Genomic DNA, 23485 nt, shown 5'->3' with positions numbered 1-23485 from the left:
GTCACTGATTAATTAATACCTCAATTTCCACCAGCTTTACATTTTTGGCGATATTTTAGCAAAAATAAATGCAAAATGTATTAAAAGTTCAAGGAGATATTACCATTGACATTTAATGTAATGATTTAAGTAAAAGGATAAGGCCTACAGGCTGCCTCAAACAGAAGGCCAACATCTAAATTGCTTTTTGTAGTAAAACTATATTGAGATTATATCACGGATATCAGTATATTACAGTGCTTCTAATGGTGTCCCCATAATTTATGCAACATGATATACCATATATAAATCATTTATTTTGTACGGAAGTTTTACTGTGTCCTTGATTAGACGTATCTAACTGACTAATACAAATTTTCCATCATTTGAAATGGCATTCATGGTAAAAGTCCTGAACAAGTTTTCATGCTCTGTTATGTCAAATATTAAATGGGTTAGAAGCTTTCAGAAGAATGCATTACAAAAAAAATCACTTGAAGTTGCATTCTGTGGAAAGCGTTTTCTGCTCTGTAGCACAAACTAGAACAAGGTTGTAGAAACTGGCATCACACCCATTAGGCTGACTTTGTACGATAACTAGTAAAAACACTTTAAAAAAATATAAACTGCCTGTAGTGAGGCAGTGTGGCCTCCCTCTGAGCCAGAGAGGGAGAAACCACCTTCCTTGTCCAAGCGGGCGGAGCCAGGCCTGCCTCACCCCTCCCACTGGAAGTACGCCGTAACAGGAAGTATACAAGGCAGGGCCTCCCACTCAGTTGAGGCTAGAACACCAAAGCAGGCAGACGGATCCTTCTTGCTCCTGGCTGCGAAGCCCAGCAACACCCTGCCAACCAGGGAACTTGCTTCTGCCACGGTTCTGCCGGGACTGCCGTGGGCCACCTAACCAGAAGAGCTGGAGGACACCCCACTGACCCAGGTGCACCCGAGGGGCAGGGAGGAGGTGGCCCAGGGATAGCCGACCCTACAGCTACAGCTTTGCCTGAGGCACAGTCAGAGTGTTGCGGTTGGGATTCCCGCTGACCCAGTGGCGGACCACTCCACCACTATTAGGGCCCTGGGTCAGTGGAGTAGGGTGGGCCCACACCCCACCTGCCACCAACTACACTGCCCTTTATGTACCTTCAACCATGGACAGATGCAGAGGTAGCCGGGAGGTGGACACCTATGAAAATCAGCTCTTCTCGTATAGCATGCAATTCTCAAGAATGTTTAGCCCCATCCAAAAAGAATATGGGTGGATACCCTAGCTATAATGTCTGTTTTTAAGTAAAAAGTGGAGACAACAAAAACCTGGTTTCCTTCTCAGCAGAAATATTACATTGTACATTTGAGATTTTACTGCAATCTCTAGGCTCTGCACTTCATTTTGTTTTGGGGCATGTTGAACATTTACATCTCTCTTTTGGTTAACTGGCTGACTTTCAGGAATGGGTCTATCAGGAAAAATCTTGCAGCTTTGTGATATGTCCCTACTGTCCCTAAAGTATGAATGTGTGGTGTTTAGATGTTGCTTGTAATTATTAGAATTGGGAGCACTGCTGTTGGGAGTCTGAAAGGACAGGAAACAGGGAGGAGGAGGGAGGAGTTGAGAGGCTGGGAGAAAGCTACAGAGGGTGCAGCAGCAGCTTGGTAAAGAGGTTTCCACTTTGAAAATAAAGTCCTGTTGAAGCTTGTTAGTACCTTGTCTGGTTGATACAACAAAATGTCACAGGACAGCACAGAGAACATGCAGGAAGAACTGCACAGTTAGCATCACAAAAACTAAATCTGTTCATTATGCAATCATAACTGGAGATCTCAATATGGGTCTAAGTAAAGGTTCAATCAAATAATTCCACACAGTGCCCTGGACCAATAGCTGTTATGAAGCTAGCTAGCTACTTTGGGGGCCAAGTCCACCCCCTATTAATTGACATAAGAGATAGATAATGTGCTAGTGAGATAACTATTTTAATGGGATGTTCAGACATTTCAAAAATACTTCTTAAACCAATTAAGTAACATTGTCACATTTAGCACAAAAATACCCCAAGACTGTGAGAAATTCACTGAGTAATCTAATAGAACTTTTCCATCTGAATAAAATTGGGAAATCCCAGTTCAATTAAAGTTAATGGCAGTTGTACCATTGACTTCACCCTTGAAGTGTATTAAAGTGCAGCAATATTATCTTGCAATACATTTTCTAGTAATTACTCACACAAGAGCACCACCCATTTAAAAACAGTATTCTGTTTTTTCTGAACAAAAACGACATACAAAGGTAGGTTCTTGGCTTCAACATCATTTTCCTGGCATGCTGAACATTTCCAGTTATCAGACCTGTCAAATCTCACCAATGTTATTTTTCTTTTTATCTGTTGGGGTTACAGAAGCCAAACATCAATGTAATCAATAATCTACTTAACTTGACTGCTTTTACTACATGATGTTTAGTAGTACTATACCGGCAGTAACCACTTCTTTTTTACATGCAGCCACTTGTAAAAAGCAGAGCGTAGCCTTATCTATTACAGAAGCATGGATCTAGGAAAAAGAACTCGAGTTCTAATCCTGCTCTGTCTATGACTCATTTGGTCAAATTACTTAAGTCTTTGCCATGGACACCCAGTCTGTACAACGGAAATACTTATCTACTTCACAGTAGTGTTATAATGATTAATATGTACATTACTTTGAAACTAGAAGGAACTAATGTTCTAAGTATTACTGAATTGTGACAGTGATGCTTTACAGAATTATATTTAAAATTCTGCACATTGCCCTTTGTTAAACTACATTTATGGCTCGATCCTGTTTCAACTGACTTCAATGGGAGCAGGATTGGTCCTTTAATATAATTTTGCTTCTCTCTGAATTCTGTTTGTTTTCATGAAAATTACTTCACTTTCACAAGTTGTCTAGCCAGGCAATATCTCAAATGAGAAAAACAACAAGTAAATGAAAAAAAATGTAGCACCCTGATTAACACTTCAAGGATTCATAATCAAAAATAAATGGTGTCACATACAGAGTGCTGGCATTTTATTAGACTAAAATGATGAACAATTTCACAGCAATAACAGCAAAATTGTATATAAAGTGGATTCAGGATTATACTAACCATCATTCAATTTATTTTCTGATTTACCTCAGCTTTACAGTCATTATTTATGTTTGTTAAGAAACTTATGAAAACTAACTTGAATGTAAATTGTTATGACATTGACTTACAAGCCTATGGTTCTGAACTGCTACAGTTACTGTACATCCTTTCCTGGGGACTGTGCCTTGATGCGATAGGAAGGTGTATGTGTTCCAATGACCCTGAGAGCTATGATAGCAGGAGTTTTGACTACTGGTAGGACCACCAAAGTCAGAGAGGTCAAAGGTTAGGGACTAGACAAAAAGCAGTCCGCTGGTCCTCCAGGTTGGGGGTTGAGTGATAGGCCAACAACATAGTCTTGTAAAAAGTTAACGTATAGAAACACAACAAGGTAGCCATTCCAGCAAATAGCATGATGTTTGTTCCCTAAATGACATACTGTGGCACAGGAAGGATTAGAGTGTACATACATCTGATGAGTGATTAGTGATTTGGTTCATCCAATTGTTAAAACAGTGTGTACTTTGCAGGTAGGGCATGCAGCATCATGTTTTCGGTATTAGGAATAAAATAGCAATGTCAGCTGAGAGGTTGGAATGTATTTTAAAGCACAGTTCTACTTTACTGTAGCATCTTGGTGAATGACCCTATATAACCATGCTCCTAATTCTAAGGAGAAAAGATGATGATGGATATAATGGATTAGCTCATTCTGACTCTCCTCACCCTGAAAACCTTGAATGACAGGCCACAATCACACTGTGATGTATAAAAGTTGCTAGTGACAATGCAAAAGAAAAAAATATGGAGGGACGAGATCATTCATGCCTGGCTCTTCTATGTAGGTCAAAGGGCTGTGATTACTTTGAACTAGAATGGAGGACAGTAGATCCTAACAGGTTTGTATCTTTGTAATGTTAGAAAAATCTTCGAGATTCACCACTTAATATAAAAAGATTTTAACTGAACTGCAAAAGAAAAAAGGAACATATAATGCAATTACTGACAGTACCGTCCTTGTAGATATATATTCTAAATGAAGTCTCAAAATAGAAGTGCAGTAGTTTATGGTAATCTCTCAGATACTTTACGGATTTGTGTTTGGGAACATTAACACATAAAATGTAATTTATCAAGGCCTGTAGCTGGTATTCTAGAAAATTTAGCATGAATTGCCTTGAGCAGTTCAGTGCAGCCCATATATGCTTTGTAATTCCAAAATTGAATTTCGTAAATCTTAATCAGCTACAAAAAAGTGTTACAAATATTAAAAAGGCAATTTCTTATCAATTTACAACTTAATCTACTGAAATTAATCTAAATTAAAACAAACAGTGTATTTTAAGAGTGATTAGTAAAATCACAGTGCTTTACCAATGTAAAAAAGTACTGAATGTAAGTAGCCAATTCAATCTGATATTTTCAAAGAAAGACATATTATAATAAAATGTAAAAAGCATATATTTAATGAAATATTAAGGGTTGCAAAATTAAAGTACTGCTGTTAACTCTGCCCCCAGCATATTTGCACGGATTTGCCCATATTCTGCTTTTGGTTACACTTGTGTGAATTTGTAGTATGTCCATGGAAATTAATGGAATCAGTCTAGATGTATAAGAGTGCTGCTCTTAGAGAAGAATTTGTCCCACAACAGCTACTTATGTGAACACATACTGGGCCAGATCCTCAACTGATGTATGTTGGTACAACTCCATTGTTTTTCAATAAAAACATGGAAATTTATACCACATGAGAATGTGACCCATTACTTCTCAATTAGTACAACAGATTATTTTTCAAGTTATACACAAGTTTATCCAAGATTAAGTTAATGACTAAATCTTAAATAGTATTGCACAATATACATGAGGTGGCAGAGTAAAACTTCAGCATTCATCTTTAACTTTTGCACTTCTTGTGCAAACCTCTGAGCACTTAACGATACAGTTTTGGGCCCCCATGAACATTTGGAGCCAGAACCTCCTTTATCTTACGTGAGTTTTATTCTGATGTAACTCCACTGATTTATTGAAATGATAGAACAGATGTAATAAAACAGAGGACCTTGCCGCAAAAGTTATGCTGAGAACAGACTAGTCTGGACTAAAAGGATAAAAAGATACATTACAGTTAGTGAGATCATCATATGTGTCTAGTTTAGACAAGCCTTCAACACATGCTACACTGGTTAAGAAAAAAGACCTAGAGTTTAACTTGACGAGTTTAGCACAAGTATACACTGCCTTATCTAGAGTAGGCTTTGCAAACATTATTTATTACAGTGGATGACGCTTAATGCAACCCTGATGCTAACAACTTCCAGTGAACAACAACATTTTGCCAAGAACCAATCCCATCCCATTGGTTTTAATGTTAATGGGATTTGGATCTTACCAATTACAGGCCATTTATTGTGATTTTTTTTTTTAAGGGAAGAAAGGTCATGGCAGGTTTGAGGGGGCTGTAGCCAGTGTTCAGCATGTTCTAATGCTTCCTTCCCTGACTGCAGCCCCACAAACTGCTTGAACTCAAGGTCCGCACAGGAGATGGGACTGGGCACCTGTATCCCCACCCAACGGGGAAACTTCTGCTGAAGTCCCGGCACTGCAGGCTGGGAGGGAAGACTGTGGGCAGGGCAGCAGCCCAGATACCAGGGCTTTCCATGGAGAGTGGGAGTGGTCAGAGCCTGTGGAGTTGCAACACACCTCTCGCCAATGCTGCCCTGCCCACAGGCAGGTTTGCAGGGATGCAGCAAGGGAAGGCATGTCCCAATGCTTCCTTCCCTGCCTGCAGCCCCACAAACTTGCCTTCCTCTTATTGGCAAGTACCAAATAATGGCAACTTTTTGCTGGCAACTGAGGGGTTGCTAATATGCGTAATCTACTATGTTTGTATTGTGGTAGCACCTAGGAGTACCAGTCATGAACCAGGACTCCACTGTGCTAGGCACTACACAAAAACACAGAACAAAAAGACAGCCCCTGCTTTCAGTCTAATTGGTTACAATGCATTAGCTGGCTTGTTGTAATACCACACCCTTAAATCTTAGTCTAGGCAAGGCTAGAGTAGAGAATTACTTTTTGTAGTTTTTGTATTTAACTCCCTAGATATTTTAAAGAAGAAAGAAAAGTAAACCAAGTGTCAAAACCACCAAATACTCTCATATCTTCAAGTCCCCAACAAACTCCCTTTGTCTCCCACCACAAAGATATGGACAGTGACCATGTCCAGTGCCTCACCATCACAATCCAATACACAACCTCAGTTTGTCTAACCTCATATATGTTAACATCACAACAAGCTTTTAGCTGAAAATTCATCTGTCGGTAACGTGTTATTGCTGTGGAGGCTGGTGCTCAGCTTGTGCATTTCAATGCAATTCTGAGGAATTAGATGCAGGCACTCTGAGTGGCTGTACATTGAGGGAGAAAGGAGCGACATATTATGGGGGAAGGGCAGAAAGTAGCTGGGGCCACCAAAGGAGGCCCTAGAAAGTAGAAAAAGTCAGTCATAGAAAAGAGGTTAACTGAGTTAACTCTGCCATGGACTGGTGAGATTTCTGCCCAAAGAAGGTCCCAACTTTAGTTATCAAGTCCTCTATATTGGGGAACCTCTGCCATGGTCTGTAGCAATTCCTCAGCACAGAGTAGTGTGCCATGGACAGCATGGGAGAGAGTGTGGTACTTACAGATGGGTATGGATGTGGAAAGGCACTATGGAATGAGGAGCTGTGTGAGTGGGGGGAGAGGATATCTATGGGGTAGGGTAGGGTTTGAGATGGGTAAGATCAAATTTGTGAAGAGAGGGCGCTGAAGCTGTGCTGGCAGTTGGGCTGAAGGATTTGGAATGGATGTGTTGCCAGAGCTCTAAGAGGTGGCTACAAGGACACGTAGGAACTAGAGCTTTACATCAAGGTTTAACAATCTGTGGGAGAGTTGGGAGCTCTTATAGAGGAGCTGGGGGAGAGTTAGGGAAGCTGTGCATGAGGGGATAGTAGCTGTCTGGAAACTAATTACAGCTGTGGAGAAATGGGTGGGAAATGTGATGAGGATGAAGCAGCAGTGGGAATATTTAGTGGTGAATGTATGTAGGGAGCAATGCAACTAAGGGATGACATTCTGAGATGGGTAGGATCAGAGCTACTAGGGTATAACTTGGAGATATGGGGGCGTTCAGAACTGGAGCAGATCAGAAATATACACAGGTGGGAACAAGAGGATCATGACAGGGAGCTGGTGGAGTGGGCTAGGAAATATGCTCAGGGTGGGCATTACAGAGAGGCTGGAAACAGGGATGAATTTGATGGCGAAGGGACACCAGAAGAGAGTGGGGGTGGGGGGAAAGGGACTGTGGGCCACTGGCCAGAAGAAGTGGAACTTTGTGGACAATGGGTGCATGGACATGCATCAGTGGGGATCAAAGGAGGAACCATGAACATATAGATACTGTGCTCCGCTGGGGAAGCTACAGAAACAGAAAGAGGGTCTGGGGCAGGGCCAATGAGCTGTAGAGTGCTCCAGCAAGTAGGATGGGTAGGGAGCAGGAAGCAAGTGTACTCCATGTCACCTGGTTCTCTAACGCCGCCTCCTTAACACTACTGATTAACCTGCCTCTTCAGGATCAGTGAATGACTAGCTTGTGTGTGAGAAACAGAACTGGGGAGCATGGAGCAGGGTGCACAGCTAAGCCACACAGTGTCAGAGAACAGAATCAGTTGAGGGATGAGAATTTCTGTTGGCTTTTCTTGGAGTTAACCAATTAGGTGATGAGGAACAAAGATGAAAATAAGTGATTTTTGTAATTAAGTTTAAAATCTGAGAAAAGAAAAGGAGTACTTGTAGCACCTTAGAGACTAACAAATTTATTAGAGCATAAGTTTTCGTGAGCTACAGCTCACTTCATCGGATGCATACAGTGGAAAATATAGTGGGGAGATTTTATATACACAGAGAACATGGAACAGTGGGTGTTACCATACAGACTGTAACAAGAGTGATCAGGAAAGGTGAGCTATTACCAGCAGGTGAGCGGGGCGGGGGGGCTACCTTTTGTAGTGATAATCAAGGTGGGCCATTTCCAGCACTTTACAAGAACAGTAGGAGGGGAAATAAACAAGGGGAAATAGTTTTACTTTGTGTAATGACCCATCCACTCCCAGTCTTTATTCAAGCCTAAATTAATTGTATCCAGTTTGCAAATTAATTCCAATTCAGCAGTCTCTTGTTGGAGTCTGTTTTTGAAGTTTTTTTGTTGAAGAATTGCCACTTTTAGGTCTGTAATCGAGTGACCAAAGAGACTGAAGTGTTCTCCGACTGGCTTTTTAATGTTATAATTCTTGACGTCTGATTTGTGTCCATTTATTCTTTTACGTAGAGACTGTCCAGTTTGGCCAATGTACATGGCAGAGGGGCATTGCTGGCACATGATGGCATATATCACATTGGTAGATGCGCAGGTGAACGAGCCTCTGATAGTGTGGCTGATGCGATTCTGAGAAGTGATCTATATCCCTGATATTACCAGGTCATGTGAGAGAATAGTCTGGAGAACCTGGTGATTGGTATTTCATGTAAAAGGGAGACAAAAAAAATTAAATGCTTGGGGAATTTGTTTTTAAAATAGTGAATATTTTTAAATGTTTTCTTTGCCAAAGTTACAAAATGTTATAGGAAAAAAAAAAGTAACTGAAAATTCAAATGGCCTGGAAAAAATTAGCATGTACACTTGAAAGACAACAGTCTGTCCTTAGAGTGTGGAACGGAGAATGTTCTGTTTCATCTGCAAACCTCAATGCTTCCATAATTATTAGTAAACTGTGCACTGATAATCAAGCTTGTCAAAAGGTGATTAGCATCTGTTAGTATTCCAGGCTTCCATACGTGTATATGCATATATCCTTCTATGGGAAAGGGAACAGTTCAGGCAACACAGGTGCCTCCCATGCCTGCAATATAAACTGATGTAAGATCTTAAATTATTTTAGAGGGGTCTAAATAGAACTGTGGTTTGATTTACACTAATTAAGCCACTTTAAGATCTTAAACCACAAAATCCACAATTCTGAAAGAACAAAGGGCAGGGTTTGTTTTTTTTTTAAATGTGCAGCATTGCCAGTCCCAAGCATTCAAGTCAAGTAAGTCAAGCATTCGTAAGTCAAGCCCCTCTTCACCCGGAAAAAAACCCCAAAACAACAACCACAAAAATCAAGAGATTTTACAATCTCATGACTTTAAAAAGAACTCAAAGTGTATTTACCTTTGGGTATTTGAACCTTTAGTGTACACTTGCACCATGACTTTAAGCTTTCCTCCAAAAACAAGATTCATTTTTCCTGCTTTGTGTTCTTTTTAATCACTGTCCCTCAACACAGAGGTGGCTCAAGGGTTATTGGTTAAAAGTTTACAGAAGAAATTTGGCTGCAGGCACTAATCAAGAAAGAAATTGTTAGACTCTAGGGCAATTAAATACAGCATGTGATGAGACTGTGACTACTGGAGTGTGTTTTGAAAACACAAAAACCACTATAATGTTAATTAGTTATTAGTTTATTATCTTCTATTTTTTCATACCAAAAAAAAAACACAGAAAAATTAGTGATCACTTAAAAGGTTAAATATATGTTAAGGGCTATTAATATTCACTAGGGGGCAGATTCTGACCATCTTTATGAAGATGCATGCATAAGTTGTGTGTATGGGGACAGAGGAGAATGGTATATTAAGACACTTGAACACCCATGTAAGGGACATCCAGAATCCTGCTGTTCTGCTCCCCAAGTAGAAGATATAGTGCCACAAGGTGTACTGGACATCAAAAAGGGGTGTGGTGGGGCTGTGTAGCTACAGCCCTGTCCTCCCTCCACATTTGCCAATATTTGAAGGCAGGTTATGTACAATTCTTTTAAAGGATACAGTAATTGCCACTTCAGAATGCACTCACTCACTCAGCACTTCTATAAGCATTCTGCCTGCCCATTCTCTCCCTAGGCAGAATACTTCAAGCAATTGCCATTGGTGTGATTCCCCTCTTAACATGGCAGTGGCTTCTAAAGCCATAAACAGATCCCTAAGCTTTGGACTTCACCACCCTGCGTCCCCATCCCCGTTATCCCACTCATTCTCTGTCTCTAAGCACTGATGGCTAAGATATACCATGGAACACCTGACCAATGTTTGATGTGCAGTGTTTGATATCAGCTTTACGCTCATATTATTTATTCCTAATTTTTTTAAAACTGTATGTAAGGCAGACAATGCCACATGTGTCTTATTTTTATATGGCATGTTTCCCCTAAACAAGTATAGCTCAGAGAGCCTCCCTTCCCATTGCCATGTTCAAGCAAATGGCTCCTGTTCACGGGGCTCTCCCAAAAAAACTCACTGCTTTGGTTGATGTTGTCCCCACATATTTATGCTACAGAAAGTATGTATGATCAATAAAGTAATTGACTGTGGTAAAATGGGCATTGTGAACTCAGGAAAATGATTAATAAAATGAACTCAGACTGTAACTATCAAAAGAAGCAGAAGGGGCCAGCATTTTTCCCTACTACTTTTACAAATCTACCTTTAAGCCAAATTTAAAGGACTACAGACTTTTGCCACCTTGGAGTCTCACTTCCCAGCAAGAATCTGAAACTACTAAGTGTGACTTCTGACTCAGCTGCTGGATGCCTACTGCCTTTCAGTACTATTTCCATGGAAACAGAGGTCTGATAGGAGAAAATAAGGTAAAAGGAAGTTTTAAAATCATTATTTTTGCGGAGTCTTCATCTTAATCTCAACAGTTCGCTATCAGTTACCACGGAAACTGAAGGAAATAGATGAGAGTTGGAGCTCTACAAGTTTCCATTTCTGTAAGAATGAGCCTAGTTTGAAATACTTCAAAATTGGAAAAATAAAGTTTTTTAATTGAAGTGTTTGGATGCAATGTTCTTAATAGAGCAGGCCAAATTTATCACTTCTAATGATTTATTAAGTCAATCCATCCATGCTCATTTAAACCAGCTAAGCATCTGACCCAAAACCCCTTTCCCTCTTCAAACTGTCTACAACTAGATCATGTTTTTATGTATTTTTTATTTATTTGCCAATGTTTGTGATTTTTAGCCTATTTGTAGGCAGTATTCCCACATTTGATATTCGTAAGTCATTATGTGAATTGTCATGTAATTCACATGATATTTTTCCTTTTCAACTATTGGATGATGCTCCGTTATATACTCCCATATGAAATAAATTTCTTTTCATCCCCCCCCAAAATTCTGCTTCTTAATTAAACATATCTCTGCTACTTGCCTAAAATTTTCTCCGTGTACATTCACATGAACAAAACTTTGCATCATAAATATTGGCCAAAGAGTGGAAAAAAATGTTAAGATGGCTGAATCAAAATGTTAGGTCCAAAAATGTAAGCTTTATAGTGTCTTTGTAATCCCTAGAAAATAGTAGTCTACATTTGTAAAAACAAACACTCTATACACAGCCTGGCATAAGCAGAAGTAACTACTGATAAGAGGCCATGAACTAGAAAACGGACGCTATTGCCGATTAGGACTAAAGAAATTAGTAGTGCTCAGTGAAAGCTTCCAAAGCAACAAGCTAACACTTCGCCTGTCAGTGATTTTAGTCTGACACTCATAAAAGGAGCATGTTTACTCAAAAATATACTTAAATGAGAAGGTAATATTATGCTGAGAATAGTTCAAGTCTCTTTTCATTTCTCACTTTCAGAAAATTTTATTATCTGAACAGCAACTTAAAATACTAGAAAAATTAAATACAAACTAATGGCAAGTTTCCCCATCTAGTGCCAACTGATTTGAAACTGGTTAGTTTCTATATTACAGCTTTAGTCACCCAACTATAAACACATATTTGGTCTATTTTATTTTTTAAAATGTATCTTTTATAGTATTTTAAATCCAAATTCATAACAGACCATATTGTCATAGAAATGAAGGCAAATAAGAAATAAATTAACAGCAGATTAAACCTGAAGTTTGAAGTTTAAGTAAATAAAGTAAATGTATGCAACAGCAAAACAAAAACAAACCACCACTACCAAGTATCTGTTGGCTATGTTCTGGAAAAAATTTAGGATTTTTTAAAACAAACAATGATAGAATGACAAACTTATTTTTTTCAACATATTTTAATATTTTGGCTACTTAATAGTAAAGTTTCTGTGGATTAGAATTTTTCTGTATCATCAACAATTTCAGTTATGAAAATATTTAAAAAGTATAAAAGTAAGGAAAGGGATCACAAGAGAAAAATCTGATCATCTTGGGATGAAAGCATGACTGTATGTTACTACATGTCTTAGAGGAGAGTCATAGTGGGCCCAATCCTGAAAATCTCTTGCCTGATCATGCAAGTGAGGCTATGAAAGATCAGGACGACTATATACTCCTAATTTTAACTCACTACTAAACTATGCACAAAGGACCTGATAAAAGTTTGGATGAGCTAAGATACATTAGCTAGACATACCTAGCTCTACTCAGATCTCCTTGTGTTGATGCTTCTCACTGCCATAAAGCACTAATGTTAAACTCTCTTTTGTTGAATGATGGATATGCATTTTAGACACAGGTGAATCTACATATACAAGTATCAGATTAGGAGTCAGGGACTCTTATACTTTAATCATGGCTGTCACTGATTCACTGTGTAGATCTTTGGGAAGTTAGTGTTCAGTCCTACTCCCACTAAAGTCACTGACAGTTGGCATGAACTTCAAAGATGCAAGATTGGGACCCTAAAAATCTGTGCCTCATTCTCCCCATCTGTAAAATGGGGACTGCACCTCCTCTAACAGAGTGATCAGAGTACTGTACAAATGTTAATTAAAAGCACCCAAAAAGTATTATTATTCCATAAACATTTTTAAGTCCTTTCAGTTTAAAATTATTATTTTAAATTAAACTCCTAGTATTTAAACATCATGAACCACATATAGCATCATATACTGACACTTCCAGTTAACATCAATGCCAATACTTAGAATTCCAACTTCAGTGGAAGCAGTATCATGAACTTAAAGAGGAGGTTACACAGCCTATTTTTAAAAATACGTTAAACCAATTATGCTGGTATGTGTGTATGTTCATCATTTCCTGGCACAAGCTTTTGTTACAATAAAAAGTACAGCAACCGTTCACATGAACAACCATGGCTTCACGGTATTACAGCTTCTACATATATCTGTAATAGAACATCTTTACATTTGTATATTTAGATGCTATTTTTATGTAGGCCACTTTGATTATGTAGGCCACTTTGAACACATCCCCATCCCCATCTTAACACTTGAAGTTTCAGGCTGGTAATTTGTTTTCCATATAATTCATTTACCTCTGAAAATCACTTTTCTAATTTCTAGTTTATTATATGACAAGTTTACCTAATCCAAAATCGGGAAATGAAATATGGGTATGTTTATCTTTTCTTTTAAAAAGGCATTCAGTTATTTCTTTGACAAAGTATTGTCAAAGAACACCTTTTATTTAAAAAAATATCCTTTTGAGATCAACTTGAAAACTTGTAACTACTGCTTAGTATATACTAATTTTAGGGAGAAAAGTGAATAATATTTAAAATGCATTTGTGATATTCAAAAACACTGAAAGATTCCCACATTACTTGTTTTAAGAGCTCTCAACTCTCAAGAACTTTAAGAGCTCTTAATTTAAAACCACCACAAAGATTACAAATACTTCAGCATGTTATAAAGGTTTTGTATTACAGATATGGCTCAAGCAGGAAAAATGGTCATTAGTTATATTTTTATTCTTATATTTAATTGAGGGAAATATATAAAGTAACCCAGAACACTGGAAATTAGACACAAAACAGGATGTAAAGAGAAAGAAACCACACACGGGGCAGAAGGAAAATAGGTAAGTTAAGGATGTGCCTCTCATTTTGATGTATAGCTCTTTGATATATAGCTTAGTTATGATTCATAAACTGTTCTTTTTGACAGTACCAAGAATGTTTGTGCTCTAAATATGAAAGCATTTACACTTTGTAGTTAAGCTTGGCAATTAATAGCCAAAAGAACATGAATACACAAATACAGTTCAGAATTGTTAATATGAAAACATTTGGAGATAAAGTAGACATTTGTGATGTGTCTGCACAACAACATTGGTCATTGCTGTTTGTTTTCACAATACACTACATCTGACTTGTTAATTACAACTAGAGAGAAACAGCACACAGTCTAGACGGATATCTACAAGCTTTGGTTACTATGAACATGATCAATGAAACAGTAACCCATAGATGCTTAATTCTCACAATATGAATGGGTACCTTTAATTTAAAGCCAAAGATAAAGAGGAAATTTCTGTATTTGATCAGAGAAATTAAAACACACTTACTAGTCTCTACTAACAAAAATTGACATAGGCTGAGGTAGAACGACATACAATTAGAAAGAGCTTTCTGGCTACATATAATTATCATGACAGCGTTAGCATTCATCTTCAAAGCCTAAAGTATTTGACTTAAAACTATAGCTGAAAGCCATGAAAACAAAAGAAAAAACAAAAACACAAATAGCTGAAAGCATTAGGAGCGGAGATCACTACAACTCTTACTTGTATCTATTGCCCCTGTAACTGTCCAATGACCAGAGCACATAAGGGTGGGCAGACAGTAATGTTTAAATATATTCTTAATTGTGATTACCTCTAAGGATCAATCAGAAATAAGATAGACCCATCCCCTGTTCACTAAGGGAGAGAGAGATCATTGTGTTGCTGACCCAGAAAGAAAGCCATTTCATTCTCTCAGCCTCTGACTTCACCACGGATTTGGGTCTTGATGTGAAATGTACTATCATCTCCCTTTAAATAAATAAATAATAGTACTAATAAAAATAATACAACTAGAATTCAAGTGTCTCAAGAAAAACTTCCCTTAGAAGCTATACATACACTACTGCCTACTCCCCCACAATTTTAAATAGGAGAAGAAATACTGCAGACTTACTGTATCTCTGCTAAGTTTACTGAGATCCCAGTTTACGCTTCCAGCACGGTTAGGGGAAGCCACACACCCAAACCCCCGTCTGGCACGGATGTAGTCCAATTAGGCAGTAGCATGGTTCCTACCGAGGGGCAATGGAAGCATCATTCTGGGCGCGCGAGGAGCCCAGCCCGGAGAGAGAGAGAGAGCGCGCGCGAGCCCCGCCACCCTGCACATCCACCCAGTCCACTTGTTAGAGCGCAGCGCTCTGGCAGAACAGCAACCGTGAGCAAAGGAGACCCCCTATAGGCAAAAAAAAAAAAAAAGAGAGAGAGTTTATTCCTCCATCCTACACAGAGCTAAACACACACAACCTATATTTGATGTGCGGAAGCTAGATTACACAGCCACACTCGCTATAAACCCAGCTCTGGCTAGAAGACGCGTTTCCAGGCTTATACCATACCGGGGGGGGGGGGGGGGGGGGGCGGCATGACACAGCCGCGACAGATGCGCACACACACGCCCAAGGCAGCTGGACGGCGCACGGCTCCACGCACAGCTGTTCGGGTGCGGGTGCGTTTCTCCCTCGCTCGGAAAAGCCCGCAGCTGTCCCCCGTCGGAGGCATGCAGCGGTCAAGGCTGGGCGAGCAGCCTGGAGGCATGAGACACTCAGGCGGCGGCAGCCCGCCCCACACACACACACACACACACACACACCGCTCCCCGGGCAGCCCCAAGAGCAGAGGCAAAGTTCGGCTCGGCTCCCAGGCGAACTCACCCCTCCGGAGGGGTCGGGCAGGAACTTTCAGCAGCGCCCCGGCGCAGCCCCGGCGGGAGCCGCGAGCCAGGGGCTCTAGCTCCGGTGCCCTCGCGGCGCTCCCCGGCGGCTACAGCGCAGGCGACTGTAAATCCACATCGCCGCTGCCGCCCCGCATCCCCGCGCGGCTCCCCGCTCGCTCGGGACCGGCCGCGGCGGGTCAGGGGGCGAGAGGGCAGCGGGAAGCCAGCCCGAGGCGAGCCGCGGCTCGGCGCTCAGCCCCCGCCGCAGGTGCAGGTGCAGGTGCCGCTCCTCTCCGCTGGGCGAGTGCCGGAGAAGCCGCTCGCTCCGCACGGTTACATTTTGCTTCCCCGGCTGTTAACGAGCATGCCCGAGCGAACAGAGCATGCGCGCTAACCGCCGCCCTCAGCGCGAGCCCCGGCGGGGGCGAGGCCGCGGGCAGGGCGGCGGCGGGGGGTCCCCGGTGGGGGAGGGGGACTCAGAGCCGCGGGCAGGGGAGAGCCCCTCCGCGGGGTAGCGGTGAGCATCCCTGCCAGGGCAGCTCGCGGGCTTTGCCCTCAGTTCGCCCCCCACCCCAGAGCGCACCCCACGTCCGCGGACACCTCTCCCACCGCCCACCCCGACTTCCTAAGGCCGGGTGGGACCCTGTCTGCTCCCGCCCAGAGCCGAGCCCGCTCCCAGCGCGCGCGGTGGGGCTGGGCGGTGGGAACGCGCCCGCAGGTGGAGAGAAGGGGAAGCATCCCCGCTCCGCAACGCGCTGCGGGGCGCAGGAGAGGTGGCGGAGAGCGCGAAAGCAACCAGCGCCCGGAGAGCCACTGAGCTGGATGTTCAAACCTTTGCAGCTCATTCACAGAGTTTCTGGGGGTAGCGGCCGCCTCCCCTCCCCCTCTTGTACCACCCTTGCCAACCACAGAGTTGGGTTACATGACAAAGTTTAATTTGAGGACAGTATTAAGGAGCGAGTAGGTGGCGGGGAAAGCCCATAGCGGTTTCTTAACGCGTAGTTTAATCAAATAAGCCCCCAAAGACTGAAAATCCTAAAGCGCGCCACTACACCTTGTAGGAAATGTCACTACCTGAAGGCTGACCTATACTTCATCACTTCAAGCCCTCCGTCCACAGACTGTAGTTCTATTAATCTTCAGATGAGCTCCTCCGTAATTTCAGGATTCAGCAATCTTGAGAAACAGTACACAGATAATGGGGATTCCAAAACAGCTTTTGCAGGGGTGGTTTAAATTGAGCCCCAGCAATTACCCTTAAGATTGTTTTTGCTCAGAGGAATGAGAAGAGCTGGAAATGATTGGCTTCCTGTAGGTGATATTTCTGGTGGTTCTAGCGATCACAGACCTAGTCTACACTCAACCTTGTATTAATTTTATAAATCAATCACTTTCTGAAAACCTTTCAGTGGAAGTCTATGTGTGGGATACTCTCTTAAAAAAAAATACATTTTATTTTAAAATAAACCACTTGCACCAAATAACTAAGTCAGTTTTAATTCACTGTTTTTGGGTTTTATTTCAGTGCAAATGTATGTGTAGATGAGCCTCCAATCTAACCCTCTTCATAATGTATACCTTGCTGTTAGCATGTATCTCAAGTAGATTGCTCTTTTTGTTTACATGAGTGTCTGTAAGTTACATGTTGGAGGAAGTGCTTAATCTTAAGGGTTGAACCAAAGTTAGCACCCTCACCTTATCATATTATTCATTCACTCAAACGTGAAGTACACATGATGCCCACCTAACTCAGGTCAGTATCTGCTCTGCCAGTAAAACAGAAACGTGCCCACTGGCCTTTGATTCAGTGTGCGTTCCCAAACATTTGAGAACCTGAAACACTTTTCAGAAGTGGTTTTGATGTTGGAAAATAATTTCGTAACTGTGTTGTGAGTTTCTCGTAAACAACAATAAAAATTAAACAAGAAAACTGCCCTGGCTGAGTGGACATGCTAGCCTAAAGCACAGACCCTTCTTCATGAAAAATATCCTTTTTACACTGTGTATGTGCAACATTCATTGTGTCTCCCCAATGTGTACATGGAGATAGTGCACTCAGTAAGAGCTTATTGACTTCAGTGAGGCTACTTGTGTGCTTAAAATTAAGTATGTGTCTGCGAGTGTGCAGGATTGTGGCCTAAATCCTTACCTTTGCAGTTAAGCACTTGATTCAGAGAAGTGATTTTATTCAGACAGTTTAAACAGTTTTGTTTTTATGACACCTATTTATCTCAAAACACTTGTAAGAAAAGATCTGTTGCTTCAAGAATCAACATCCCCTCTTCAGTTAAAAGATGAGAAGGCTCCCAATGCCCACTTGAGTCTTCTATCCAGTTCTCCAGCAAAAAACAGGGAAGACACAACTTAACATTCCTGATATTTTTGAAGTAAAATACAATCTGACAGAAATAAAGAGAAAATCTGAACAACCTTTCAGCCCTTCTCTGTTTGAAGCAGCAGCAAACATGGGTACAAACTCAGATTTCCTCTTCAGGCCGTCTTTAAGAAATTGCCACTTCAACATTTACAGATTGTTATGCCATTCAAACTTATGGGGAAAACTAAACGTGGGTGGAGAATATAGCTTGGTTGTTGCTGAATTATTTCAATGGCCAAAGCAAAGATAGCGAGACAGTTCATTGTGCAATACAGTGCGCTTTCATGGACTAGAGCTTTCTATACCAATTAAAACCAGGGATGTCCTGTTGCTTGTAAACAGTTTTGTTTTGCTGACAGATTACTTCCACAACAATTTCAAATTTACTAGGCCAATATGCATGTTGCTTTCCAGCCTTTATTTAGCTTCATTGTGCTAAGTGCTGTACAACCCTATGAAAAGACCTGGGTGAAATCCTGGGCACACTGAAGTCAGAGTTTTTGCAATCAGTTTAGTTTATTTAACATTTTACAAAACTGTGTGCCAAATCCTTGCCTCCCTCCTGCTGTTTTGTGCTACTCAGCACAAAGCATCTGGAAACCCAGCTCATCCAGGTACCTGAGGATTCCAGCTAACAGACATGGAAGATTCCCAGCTGGCATAGAGCAGGCATTGAAGACAAAAAGCATTGTGAGTGGTCAGGACCTCTGAAAATCAGACTAAAGCCTGTATTATTCCTATCAACAGCACAAACATGCATATTCCACAGCACAATCACTTTAACTCTGACCCAAAATAAATAAATATTCTCATGAACATATTACAAAATACTTTCTGGAAGAAAAACCCCAAAATTATATATCAATTCACTGAACCTCCTCAAAAACTATTCCACATATATATTTAAATTTGCCAGAAGTCAAAAATACTATATTTCCTATAAAAACTTCCTATTAAAGTACATATACAACATTATTAAGAAACAGTAATACCCGTGTTACCTGAAATTCTATTGTCAATTGACATATAAACTTATATTTATCATATGCTGGTATCCCTTGTAAAAAATAAGTCAAGATTTCAAAATGCATTAAGCAAATTAATCTACCATGGGTCAGACTTAAGGATGGCGTGTTGTGACAGAATATTCATTTCTTTGCACTTGATAAAACTAATGAGCTTGAATCTCCATTACTTTGTACCATGTGCAATCATTCACACCTCTGTGTGCAAAGTGAGTATAAAATACTACCTTTTTATAACGTTTTATATCCACTTTGCATAGGTGTAAATGACAAGTGGATGTAAAACATTACCAAAACAGAGTGGCAGCATTTTACAGCTGCTGTGCACCCCCCCTCACTTTGAAGAGGTATAAACAGCTACACAAGGTGAAAAGTAGTGAAGAATGAAGATTACTATGTGTATGTTTATATAGTTTTGATTCTGGTATCCTTCCCAAACAGAATGTTAATAAATTACACCATTTTACAGTATCAATTTAAAAGATATTCCAAATATATTTAGACTCCATGAAATGTTCTAAGTAAAAGATAACATTTACTTAAAACTAAATGAAGATAATGATATTCTTATAACTTTTAAAATGAAAGTGTTGCTTTAAAATTTACCCTTGCTTAAGAAGGGTTTGAACTTCTTGGGGGAACACCTGGCAAAAATTGTTACCCATCAGACAAGAGCAAAGAGTAGGTGGGAGAAGCTATTTCTAAGGTGTTTCCCTTTCATTGATTACAAACTATTCCTTAAACCTAGGATGGAGACAGATCAGGGACATAATTTCTGATGGATGACACACTGTATAAGAAATTTTATCACCAGGTTATCAGAGCTCTGGGCCACGACTAGCACTTTTTGACCTAGACTTTCCATCAGAAACTGCATCCCATGGATCAGAGCTGGGGACAAATGAGGAGTTGCAAAATCTGGCACAGTTCCCTATCATTCATCAGAAATTGAATCCCCAAGGTCAAGGACTAAAGACAAGTTGCAGTTTTTTTAAAGGAGAAAAATAACTGATATTAATGTAATGTCATAATTTGTATCTGGGTGCAAAATCTGGCAGTGATGCATTTTCTTCCACTGTGAAAAACAGCTGCACGTAAAGATGCAGAAGCCTTTCCTACACTCAGAAAGGATGACTGGCGGAAGACACTTGGGCACAGGCTGTGGAAAAATAACATACCATGTTGACTCTTCTACATTTGTGAGTTTGGGAGGGATTATTACCGAGGTCATGTGGTATGTATTTGAGGATGGGTGGTGCAGGAGTCTGAGTATGAAAGACTGCTAATGATGTTCCATGAAGCAACCAAAGTGACACTGTGAATACAGGCAGTATGACAAAAGCTGCCAGAGTGGGTGCCATAGGAAGGAGTGGAGCATGCATATGGTCCAGCAGTAATTCCAATAATTACCCGGAAGGTTGTTCAAGATACTGGCCAGTAGCTCCCAGTCGTCGCCTTTTGCCTTATTAGCTCAAGTTTACCAAAGTTCCAAACACACCACTGGATTGGTCACTAGTTGGCATGATCCAACAGAGTATATGGCAAGAAAAGACAAGACGATCATGATCAGCAGAAAGGGCTTTGTAATGTTTTTCAGTTCCCACAAAGTAAGATGTTTAAAATCATCTACAGTAAAAATGTGAAGCACATAGTGCTCTCTCTGACTGTAAGGGAAAGCTGGGGATGGAAGAAAGGAAAACATCAGTTCACTCACTTCCCTTTCCTTCGGGGGAAGATTACTTCACACTAGAGAAAGGCATATCTAGACTAGGCATTGTAGAAGACAAAAAAAAAACTTTCTGCTGAGAAAAGTGAATATTGTAACTTTTAAAAATCAGTATTGAAAAAATATTGAATCAATTTCATTCTTGAATATTTGAGCTGTAGGTTGAACAGCTTCAGAAGGTAAGAGCTGGCTCTCTATACACCTTTCCATCAGTTGGGTGGTAAAGGAAAGGAGTTTTAAAGGGAGTTTAAAGTTTCTAAATACTTGAATTATTTTTTAATTTTATAAGTTAAATTCTGAAACTGGAACTTGAAAAGGCTGTTCATTGTATCCTCCAGCTGGGAAGCAAATATGAGGAGAATGAAGCATTACAATGAAGAATGAAGAGAAGAATGAAGCAGTAATTTGCAGGGTATTTTGGATGCATCATTTGGTCACACATTTTTAGTCTAGAAAAATAATTTCTCTCACAGAGAACAGTTCAATTATGAAGATCTTTTAGCTTTTCTTTTACAGGTATGCTGTCAAAATTTTAAATTTAAAAAATTGGTGCCTCTTCCTCCATTTCCTCTGTATTTCTCTCCTTTCCTTTATTAAACATTACCACAATATCATGTACTGCTCCAAAAAAAATAGTGTGACAGTGACATTATGACATTTGGAGGTGAATATGCTTTAGGAAGGACCACGTGTCCAACCTGCTTCTTTTTTCCTCTTCTTATTTCATATTCTCCTTTCCTGTGTTTCTGCTGCTGTTCTTCCTTATTGCCTCCGTTTCAATCCTTTCTCTTCTCTTCACACATCTACTTCTCCTACCTTTGCAAATATACAGACACAAGATCCAAATCTCTTCTTTGGCTCAGATTACTACATTATAAAGTGAGAAGGGAACACTGATCATCTTGTCTGACCTCTTGCCTAGCACAGGCCATAGGACTTCCCTAAATTAATTTCTGTTTCAACTTGAGTGTCTCTTTCATCTACACTGCAGCTGGGAGCATTCTCCCCAGCTCTAGAAGAGAGACTTACACTAGTTCTGATTGAGCTATCATGCTAAAAATAGCAGTGTATCTGAGGCTAGTATGGGCAGTAGGTTGGCTAACCACCCGAATATGTACCCAGGGAGTCTGGGTGAGTTTGCACTCAGGTGGCTAGCCCATGCTACCACCTGTGTTACCCCTGGCTACACAGTTATTTTTAGCATGCCAGCTCAATGAGAGCTAGCGCATCTGTCTACTCAAGATGGGAAGCATGCTTCCAGCAGTAGTGTAGACACACACTTTAAAAAATCCAGTCTTGATTTTAAGATTTGCATTGAGGAAGAATAAACCACAACACATCATTTACTCTCACTGTTAAAAAATGCGCACCTAATTTGGAGTCTAAATTTATTTACTTTCAAACTCTAACCATTGGATCTTGTTACTCATTTGTCTGTTAGACTGAAGAGCCTTCTACTATCAAATTTCTGTTCCCCATGTAGGTACTCATAGATTGTCATCAAGGTTAACCACCCCTTAGCATCCTCTTTGATAAGCTAAACAGCTTGAGCTCCTTCAGTCTTTTGCTTACAGCTTAGTAGAAATATGAGAGTATCTTCATCCTTAATTGTGGATGTCCTATTTTACTTTCCTAAAATGTTAGGTTGAAATCCTCAACAGGTCCAGTGGAGTCAAGCTGGCAAATAATTTGGCACTTAAGAGTAGAAGCCCATTCAGAGATGAGCTTGTCAGATGTTCTAGTTGTTAATACATGCAATGGTTTTCTATTTTTCTTTGGAGTTTTCAGTTCTGCATCAGAAAGTACTAAGACACACCCTTCAAAAAGTCTAACAGCAACAGTATCCAGTGAAACAGAGTAATATACTCTTTTGGGAGCTATTACCTGAATTCTCTATAATACCTAATACAAATTAAAAATATTCAGATGCCCATTAAAACAATTAATGCAAATTATGATAAAATCTTACATATTTAGTTCTCTGAAATTTATGGAGGGGTTTTATAGTTTAAAACACTGTCTATACAAACCATTTGCTTTAGAGAGATTTAAAATAGAAAAAAAAGGCAAAATCTATCCATCAATCTTATAGAGTAAATGATTCTGTTATTGTTAAATTTTGATTTCTCATCCTAAATCGTGAAATCAAAATGGAACAATGTAAACAAAACACCTGCTTCCAAAATCTGCCATAACAGCTATAGTCGTAACAGGCTGTAACATAAAAGATTTTTTTTCCTACTCCAACCTATGTTCCCAATGTGATTATACTCCTAAATAGGAAACAACTACTTTTGGCATTTATGGTATCACCATAATCTTTTGAGTGAATTATTGCCATGTAATTAAGTCAGAAGTATCAATTTATATTTAAATAAAAAAAGGTTTTGTGTGTTTCTAAAATTAAGATATACATAGGCCATAATAAAGATTTAACAATAGCATACCCTTAATTACTGCCATCAAATATTTAAAATGGAATGTTTCTTGAAGGATGCAGAGCTAGATAA

General features: G+C 40.0%; 1 protein-coding gene across 17 annotated transcripts in view; it reads right to left on the bottom strand.

The window, feature by feature from the left end:
- TENM1 (teneurin transmembrane protein 1) overlaps positions 1–23485 on the bottom strand; it is a 1403901-nt gene that overhangs the window by 518167 nt on the left and 862249 nt on the right. Inside the window, exons 1-2 of one of the 17 annotated variants that reach the window (XM_073361274.1) lie at positions 15846–16158; positions 15089–15367 (exon numbers count right to left, since the gene is read on the bottom strand). The exons of the other annotated variants lie outside the window; for them this stretch is intronic. The gene's annotated coding sequence lies outside the window, so the exon portion shown is untranslated. Of the gene's footprint in view, positions 1–15088; positions 15368–15845; positions 16159–23485 lie in introns of those variants that run through there. 17 annotated transcript variants of the gene reach the window in all.

The sequence above is a fragment of the Lepidochelys kempii genome, chromosome 9, assembly GCF_965140265.1.
Source record: "Lepidochelys kempii isolate rLepKem1 chromosome 9, rLepKem1.hap2, whole genome shotgun sequence".
NCBI classification, from domain to species: domain Eukaryota; kingdom Metazoa; phylum Chordata; order Testudines; family Cheloniidae; genus Lepidochelys; species Lepidochelys kempii.
The sequence above is the reverse complement of the archived record's forward strand: the minus strand, read 5'-3'. Positions and strand labels throughout refer to the sequence as shown.